Raw genomic sequence first — 8,561 nt, 5'->3', positions numbered from 1 at the left:
CAATAAACAAATCAATAAAGAAGTATCATTATGACTTGTGTATATACTATGTTTAAATAGCACCGTTTATAATTTTTGTTGCATAATAAATAAACATATAAAATACATATTTCAAGATTACCGTGGCTTAAATACATAAGAGAAATTTGCACTTTATAAGTCTTTAAGAAAATGGCCAAATTTTACGCCATTAGTATTAAGATTTTTACTATTTCAGAAATGAGAAGAGGTAATTGACTTAATTTTCTTTTAAGTGCTTACTTGTAAAATGAATATAAATGCATTAAGCAGAAATTTTATTAAGGCAAAGTTTTTAAATACTTAGCAATAACCTTTTAAAGTCATTTTGCATTGCCTGTGAGCTGGTGCACTTTGGTGCTGCTAGACTGCATGAGCTTGGGTTCATTGCAAACCTAGGTTCAAATCCAAGTTTTGCCAGTATTTACATAACTGGCAAAATTTTAAACCTTCAGAAGTTTTGGTTTTTCCCCCTATCAAATAAGGACAATAATAATGTATAACTTTCTGAGTATTACATGAAATTAATCATGAAAATATTGAGTATTTACCTGGTTTTTTATTATTATCAAACTTTGATATGCATTTCTTAAAATTTTATTTCATGAGAAGAATTAAGAATGACTTTTTGCTTTATTGTCTGCTATATCCCGCAAATAATATCCAAAATCTGGGGCTTTGGCTATGTGATAACTTGCCTTGTTTATCTTGTTTCTCCAGAGATTAGTTCATTCATTAATTGAACAAATAGTTTGTAAAATATTAGCATGTGAAAAACTTGGGATTACAACAAAATACACTAGATTGAGGAAATAGTAGCCCTAAGAAGGCAAGTTAGTGAGTGAATGCAGTGACTAATATTCAAAAGGTCTCGGACACTGAAAAACTTTCAATGCCAGTAAGGCAATACACATATAGACTGATGAGAACACTTTGAGTGAAACTGTATTAATTACAAAAACCCATAGCAGAGGGAATATACAGGAAAAGCTGTGGAGACTTGTGACATTAAAGCAGCAATAAGTCTATGGCCATGCTACTCTGAATGTGCCCTATCTTGTCTGATCTCAGAAGATAAGCAGGGTCAGACCTGGTCAGTACTTGAATGGGAGACCACCTAGGAGTAGCAGGTGCTGTAGGCGTTAAAAAAAAAAAAAAAAAAAAAAAAGGGAGATACAATGTTAAGAAATTGTCTCTTTTACTTATAAAATTTTCAGTATTACTCTATTTTACAGAAGAGAACATTTAGAGTTTTTACAAATCTGGATTCACTCACTACTTAAATAGCCTAAAAGCAAGTTATCACTCTAAGTAAGTGTTCAGATATATAAGTGTACCTCAGGGAAACTTTTTCAGAGAATGCTGACACATGCACACACAATATTTTTGAAATGTTAAAAGGCAACTTCCTTAGTTCTATATTTGAGTGTTCAGGTGATTCCTAACACTTGTTGCACATCACAGCTTACAAAATGAAGGGAAAAAAATTAGCAATTTCTTCTTCGGCCTGTTAAAAGTCCTGAGAAGATTAGCCAAATAACCTATTGATCAAGGAAGCTGTGACAGGAAGTAGAAAACCTTCTGGACAAATTCTCACTAGCGTTTTACAAGAGGAAGTTCACTAGAACATATCTATAGTGAGGTTGTATCTGAGCTCAAGTAGTTTAAAGTGTGTTATTTAAAGCTGAAAGTTGATTAGGATCAGGCAAAGTTTATAACATAATAGTTTAGGAGTGGTGGATATATAAGTGAGCTTACTTATTATAAGTAAACTGTAAGCTGTTTACAGTTAAACATGATAAGCTATTTGCTCTTGTGAAAGATACAGTTTGATTTAATACAGTTTGATTTGTATTAATATGGTTTGGAGGAACTCTCCCTCAAAAAAAGCAGCAAAGTTCTCATTTTGCACCTTATCTTCCTTGGCAATAATTTCCTAGAACAACTCTATTCATGTTGACTTAAATGGCCTTTTTTCTCAGTCCTGTTAGTTAAAAAATGTAGATACAGGTATTCTTAGTTTTCTGTGTACATTCTTTTTAGGCTCAGAAATCTGTTCAGGCATTTTTATAATTTGAGGGCTCTAATAGAAAAGAGAACTTTATACATTCAAATGTGAAGTGCATAGATTGGAAGGGTAAGCCTATAGTTCATATTAAGTAAGGAGACCATTAATTCATAATTAATACTCAGATAAATTCAGCAACTTTTAGGGCACTATGAAAGAATACTAACACACACACACACCACACACACACACACACACACACACACACACAGTAGTACCTCTTGTGAAGACTCCTTGCAGCCACAACTCTTAAATATCTTCTGTGACAAGAACTAGTAGGGCCATTGTATGAAATAATAAAATAATTACATCTTAATAAAATGATTTTGCAATCTAATCTTGTTAAAACAAAAACAGATCCAGAAAATTAGAAAATAAAAGCCTTTGGGGAGTATACAAGGTTTGCTGCTGCTAGAATTTTTGAACTGCAAAGCAGGAGAGTCTGGATTATATTATTTCAGAGTCAGGTTGCTGATAGAAATAGTTGGACTCAAAACTAATTTTCTTTTTTACCTTATTTTCTCTTCTTGCTTTTGCTACTATTTCAACACAGTGGTACTGGTAAGCCACTATACAATCACAAAAGATTTCAAAATGACCCATCCACATACTTCAAGTTGTAGCCACCTGAGTAATCATTCACATAAAGCCATTGGCTTTCATTGGCATACGTCAAGGTCCATAAGCTATTTCTACATTCTTTCTATTATAAGTCATCGGACTAGAGCCCATGGCCTACAGGATTTGCAGAGAAATCACATGATGACAGTGCCAGTATGTCAATACAATGCCAAGTTTATGACCTAAATGTGTTCTGATTATCCAGTTTTATTCAACAAGAATAATTGACCGTGCTCAATAAAGCTCAAAAAAGCTTTCCAAAAATCTTGTTACAGAAGCTTAGTGCTTTTCTCTACAATTCAAACTTAATATCTTGCTCTGGCTCCGCATGTGAAACTCTTTCCACAAATGGAGGCAGTTATTGTGTGCATAAGGATAAATATACTACCACGGAGGTGTCTGAGATGTTAAAGTTTGTTTCTTTAGTCTTTTTGTTTTTTTTTTTCCTTTGCTATCACTAGTATAACACATCCTGCAGTATGCTTTTTGAGAGAAAGTTAACTTATTCAAAATATGTCAAAACCCAAAGGACTACATTTTAAATACTATTTGGAAACTGTATTCTTATATACAGACTTGCACTATGGAAAAAATTAAAAATGTGACTTAAAATATCTTGGGCTGGGCACAAGTCGCAGTCAGCATCAGGTGATTTAGCCAGACAGTAGGAGACTCTGGTCAGGGTTGAAAAGACCTGTGAGGAGTTCTCTGAAGGCAGCGACAGTTTTTTAAAGCTTAAATGTGTTTTTCATCTTTAATATACAGCAGCCCAGAAATTCAGGAGCACCTAAATTATTATTATATGGAAGTAGGATTAAAGAAGAATTGTGAATTTGCCTAGGAAGCGGGAATGCAGGAGTGAACCTTGATCAATTTTGACTGATTGCCCAAGGGAAATTATTTTTTTTCCTTTTTGGTAGTTCTCTCCATTCCCGTTGGATATACTTAAAAATATGTGTATCTCTGAGAATGTGAGTAATATACTGATGTTCTCAAGTGGCTAAAACAAATTGGGGAAAGAAAAGCCTTCTGGGAAAGTGGAAAAGCTAATCTAATCCTCTCTTATCCTCTTGAACTTCAAACAGAATTAGAGGACTAAGGCCAGGTTTTTTCTCCACCTACCTGGAGTTAACAATGTGAGGACAAATTTGAATTACTTTTTCTAATCAATTCATATGATGACTACCAACAGGAGAGATAATCAATAATAACCAAAATGAGATCATAGCAGATGACTTCTAACCTCAACCAATTTTTTAAGATTTTTTAGTCAAGCATGGCTCTTGGGATGATAAAATGAAAATTAAGAGAGTTAAAGAGGAGAAGGTCATGGGCTTTTATTTATTTAATTAATTTGCTTACCATACTCAGAAATAAGTGGAAATGACTGACAGAATGTTACCTGTGAATGTTCTGGATTTTGTTCCCGTTATGTTGTTTCATTTTAGTTTGCCCCTTAATGTCATGGTTTTATGTACTGCTTGTTGAATATCTGCATTAAAAGCCTTGGGTCTTAGAATTTCAATGAAGGTTACCAGAATACTACTGTTACTTGCTATTTTATAATTATAGAGGATTAAAAAAAATAGAAAATAAAAACACCAGTCTGTAAATGCAAAAGTTAGACCACAGTTCCTTTTTTATTGTTGTTTTATTCAGGAGATTTGATTTTCCTTCCTCTTTTATAAAGATCCAAACAATGGGAACCATTCATATGAGACATAGATTATAAAACAGTGTTATAAATCGGATCTCATAGTAGAAATCAACACATAGTGTTCAAATTTATTTGATAGGCCTAGTACCTTAAAGTATATGAAGTAGCTGTGATTTCAGAAATGCCTCTAAATGCTTATAAAGGGAAATATTTTGTTAGCATGCATTTTAATAGCACAAGCAATTATTTCACCCTACTAAAATATTAAACCTTGGTATAAACACTCAAAATAAGCTGAATGACCTGTTGAATCATGTAAAAACACAAAAATGATAAGAAAGACACACTTAAAGCTTTAAAAACATCATTCATTTAAACATCTACACTTTTTCTCATGTTTTATCCCAGCCTTTCTCATTACTATCCAAGGAAAAGAAGATTGCTCTTCTGCCATCTTCATTTATTGCCATACGACATCCATTTCAAATTGTTAGGGAAGTCAGCATAATTGAAGTTGAATTGTGACTTCTTTTTTCTCATGCTTTGTGAAATTCTGTCCATCATTGGTTGGTCACATCCCAGGCCTCAGATCCCATTTGCAGAGATGAATGAATTGTTACAGGGTAATTTAGTTTCTCAATTCCAGCCCTTGAATCAGTTTATAAAATTATATATTCCCCATCCCAAAGGACTTTCATGGAATATTAAGATGCTTATTTATTATTTGAAGAATAACAATAAACCAGAGAATAATATAACTTTTCAGTGATAATCATAACAATGTGACTTTCACTTTTAAGTAGTTATCAGGGGAAAGAGTCTGTGCTAGAAGATATGTGTATACATCTCAGATCCTTATATCTTTAACTTTGCATCATATGTATATATTTGAATTTTTTAAATTGTATTTATTTATTTTTTTTTTATGCCTACAGTACCAGGTCTTCCTAGCTGGTCTCCCATCCAAGTACTAGCCAGGCCTGACCCTGCTTAGCTTCTGAGGTCAGACGGGATCGAGCTTGTTCAGGGTGGCATGGGCATAGACTACGTCATATATTTTAATGTAACTGTTTTACAAAGGTTATGAACGAAGCTCAAAAAACCAAATAAATTATATGTACATTTTAAAGTTACAGACTCAGGGTTCACAATTCAAACACAGATCCAATCCTTAGGGTTCTAAATATCATGCTATTTCTGCTGGTCTGACGCTGAGATAACCTTGATTTAAACTTGAGATTGCTAATGAGTAGGATGTAACGCAAGATGACTTGTAGTACCCTTAGGTTTTAATTTCCCCATTATAGGTTTTTTGATACACTAATTTTTATCATTTCACAATGTACGTTTTAGAGATAAGTTCTATTCCTTCATGTGTCCATCATTAGATCAGTGTCAAAGTAGATAAAAGACCAAGGTTTTTGTTAAACCCCACTAGGTCATCGGTGAGGTAGAACACAGTTTAAAATATTCGTCCTGGTAGGTGTTCCTTTCTGACTTGCCATAGTGTTCATTTGGCTTTCCATGAAAATGAAATACTACCATTTTGGAAAGTGGAAGGACGTTTTTTTTACCTTTTCTTTGCCATATTCTTTTAAATTTTTCTCATTTTCTTAGCTTTATTCTTTTCACAAACATGTACACGTATGTTTGTAGTAGGGTGAGTCCTTTATTTAAAAAGTGCTTTAAAAATATAGTCCTTATCAGAGGTAATTTGTAACTTGTTGTTGTTGTTGTTAGTTATGGCTTGGAAAATAGTTTATCTGTGACCTTTTCCTTCAATGAATTCCAGTACTTTATTGAAGTCTTTCATACCTCAAACAAATGGATTAAAACTGGCAATTGGATAAGATAAAATAATATATCATAAAATGTTTATATATGGTACCCCCCAAAACACACACACACACACACACACACACACACACACACACACACACACACTTATAAACATGCACATACAGATACACACACATGCTCTCATAAGGGAACATACATACTGCTGCTTTGGGTATGAATTTGTTATTTGTTCTAGTAATAGTTCTGGGATCCAGAGATTTTAGGGCCATGATATTATAGCTCCTAAATAAACTTGACTTCAATTACCAGTCCATCTATATTATTTTATTAGCATCGTTAGTCTTTCAAAATTATTTTAATTTTTAACTATTTTAGAATACTACAACATAAGACATTTCTATATTTTCTTAAACATTAATTTCACAGTTGATATTTGAAATGGTAACACAAAAAACAATTGCTAGGACATTAAATTTAATGCACAAGAACAATATTCTTATATTAGATCCTCAGGAGTCTGGATGGGGTCATGGGTAGGGCCTCTGTGTAACATATACTTGCAAAATACTTTTTATCAAGTTACTAACGCCAAATATTTTAAGAGATTTTATCATGTACGACAGGGACTTAATGTAAATATATAACTTCCCCTTCCCCATTTCCTACCTTTATCTCTTCAAGGACATCGATAGACTAGATTAGTATTATAGGCATTTTAACTTTCTATATTAAGGTTTCCTTTCAAATGAATTCTTTCATGAGCTGGAATACATCGTTTTTCCTTACATTCTAAATATAATTCATTACACTCCTGTGATTTCTTTATAACATTTTTTCTTGATTTGCAGCAAAGCTCTTCAAAAGCAGGCCTTCAGTCAGTGAGCATGAAGAAATGACCTTCATGTCTGTTTCTTGTTCTAAATAATTTCTCCTTGTACAAATTCTTCTAGGTACTATAAGTTTTTAGCTTTTTGTTCTAAATTTTTGCTATAAAATTATGATTGGTGATAACCAGGATAAATACATTACATATAATATATAATAAGCATATACGTATAAGTATATTATATATAACATATTTTATAAGTATGTACACCTATGTAACTTGCATAGATATACATACTTATCAAAGCTGGATTTATTAAATCATTATTTATCTTCTCATTTTTTCTTAATTATTTTAGTTTTTAGGTGAGCAGATAGGATGAGGCTTACATTGTGTAATAACTTCAAAAAATTGTATATGTGTATATTTCTCTTCTAAATCTTTTAGTTGTTTTGAATACTTTATTATATGATCTAGTTAGTGACTCTTTATTACTTTAAATAGTAATATTTCTTTCTTTTTTTTTTAATGCCTATAGCACTTGGTATTCCTAGGTGGTCTCCCATCTTAGTAGTACTAACCAGGCCCGACCCTGCTTAGCTTCTGACATCAGACAAGATCGGGCAAGTTCAGGGTGGCATGGCTGTAGATTAAATAGTAATATTTCACAGTACTCTTAAACAGGATAAGAGTGCACCATCAAATAATGCTGGACTCTTGTTATTATTTTTAGAAATTGTTCAATATGTGAAAAATATATCTTTACCTGAAGATGGATTAGACCTATCACAGTTACCTAATACCTATGGATTAATCAGGTGAGGCTAGATTATTATGTGGTAACTAATCAGCAACCCCAAAACTTAGTGGTTAAATATAACAAAATTTTAGTAGCCCCTTATTCTATGACTCTAGCATGGTTTGGTAGCTAGCTTTACTCCACATTGTCACCTGAAGATACGGTCTATAGGAGACCGATCATCATGTAGATAAAGCAGCTGGGAGACCTGGCTCTTTCATTTCCACAGTGAGGAACTTGCTCGAGAATCCTAAACTATCAGTTAATTGCTTAGCCACAGGAGCTATACTGTCACTCTACCATAACTGTAACTCTTACATACTATTGGCCAGAACTAGTCACATGGCCTCTCCTAGTTGCAAGTAAGTAGAAAAGGACAGTTCAGCCGTGTATTGGGAAGGATAGGAGACCAATACAAGGGAGAACACTGATTGAAATGTAAATGCATTCTGTCATATATATTGCTGTATTATTTCTCAAGAAGTTTAAGTAAAAATTTTGAATATCTAAAGTTATTTTATTATACTATTTTATTATAGTATTTTAGTTTTAGACATGGATGATATTCACCAGTTTCTTCATATTCAGATTATTTGATTAAGCACATTCTTGTCCTCTTTATTGTTTGTCTATTTATATTATTTTAATTGATATTTATAATTTTAATATTTTAATAATTAATTGACTTTAAGCTTTGTTTATGACATGTATACCCTGTTAAATTTTATTTTACATCTCAGAATTTTATAATTTATCGTTTCTAGACGTTTTA

The 8,561-nt window shown here is 32.6% G+C and overlaps 2 pseudogenes; one reads left to right on the top strand and one right to left on the bottom strand.

Annotated features, from left to right (window-relative positions):
* The first annotated feature begins 1,041 nt into the window (after nt 1–1,041).
* On the top strand, nt 1,042–1,160 carry LOC111733207 (annotated as a pseudogene).
* Nucleotides 1,161–5,290: 4,130 nt separating this feature from the next.
* On the bottom strand, nt 5,291–5,409 carry LOC111733298 (annotated as a pseudogene).
* Nucleotides 5,410–8,561: the final 3,152 nt, after the last annotated feature.

The sequence above is a fragment of the Pteropus vampyrus genome, unplaced genomic scaffold (assembly GCF_000151845.1).
Source record: "Pteropus vampyrus isolate Shadow unplaced genomic scaffold, Pvam_2.0 Scaffold13, whole genome shotgun sequence".
Lineage (NCBI taxonomy): Eukaryota > Metazoa > Chordata > Mammalia > Chiroptera > Pteropodidae > Pteropus > Pteropus vampyrus.
Note: the sequence above shows the minus strand (reverse complement) of the source record. Positions and strands in the feature narration are given on the sequence as shown.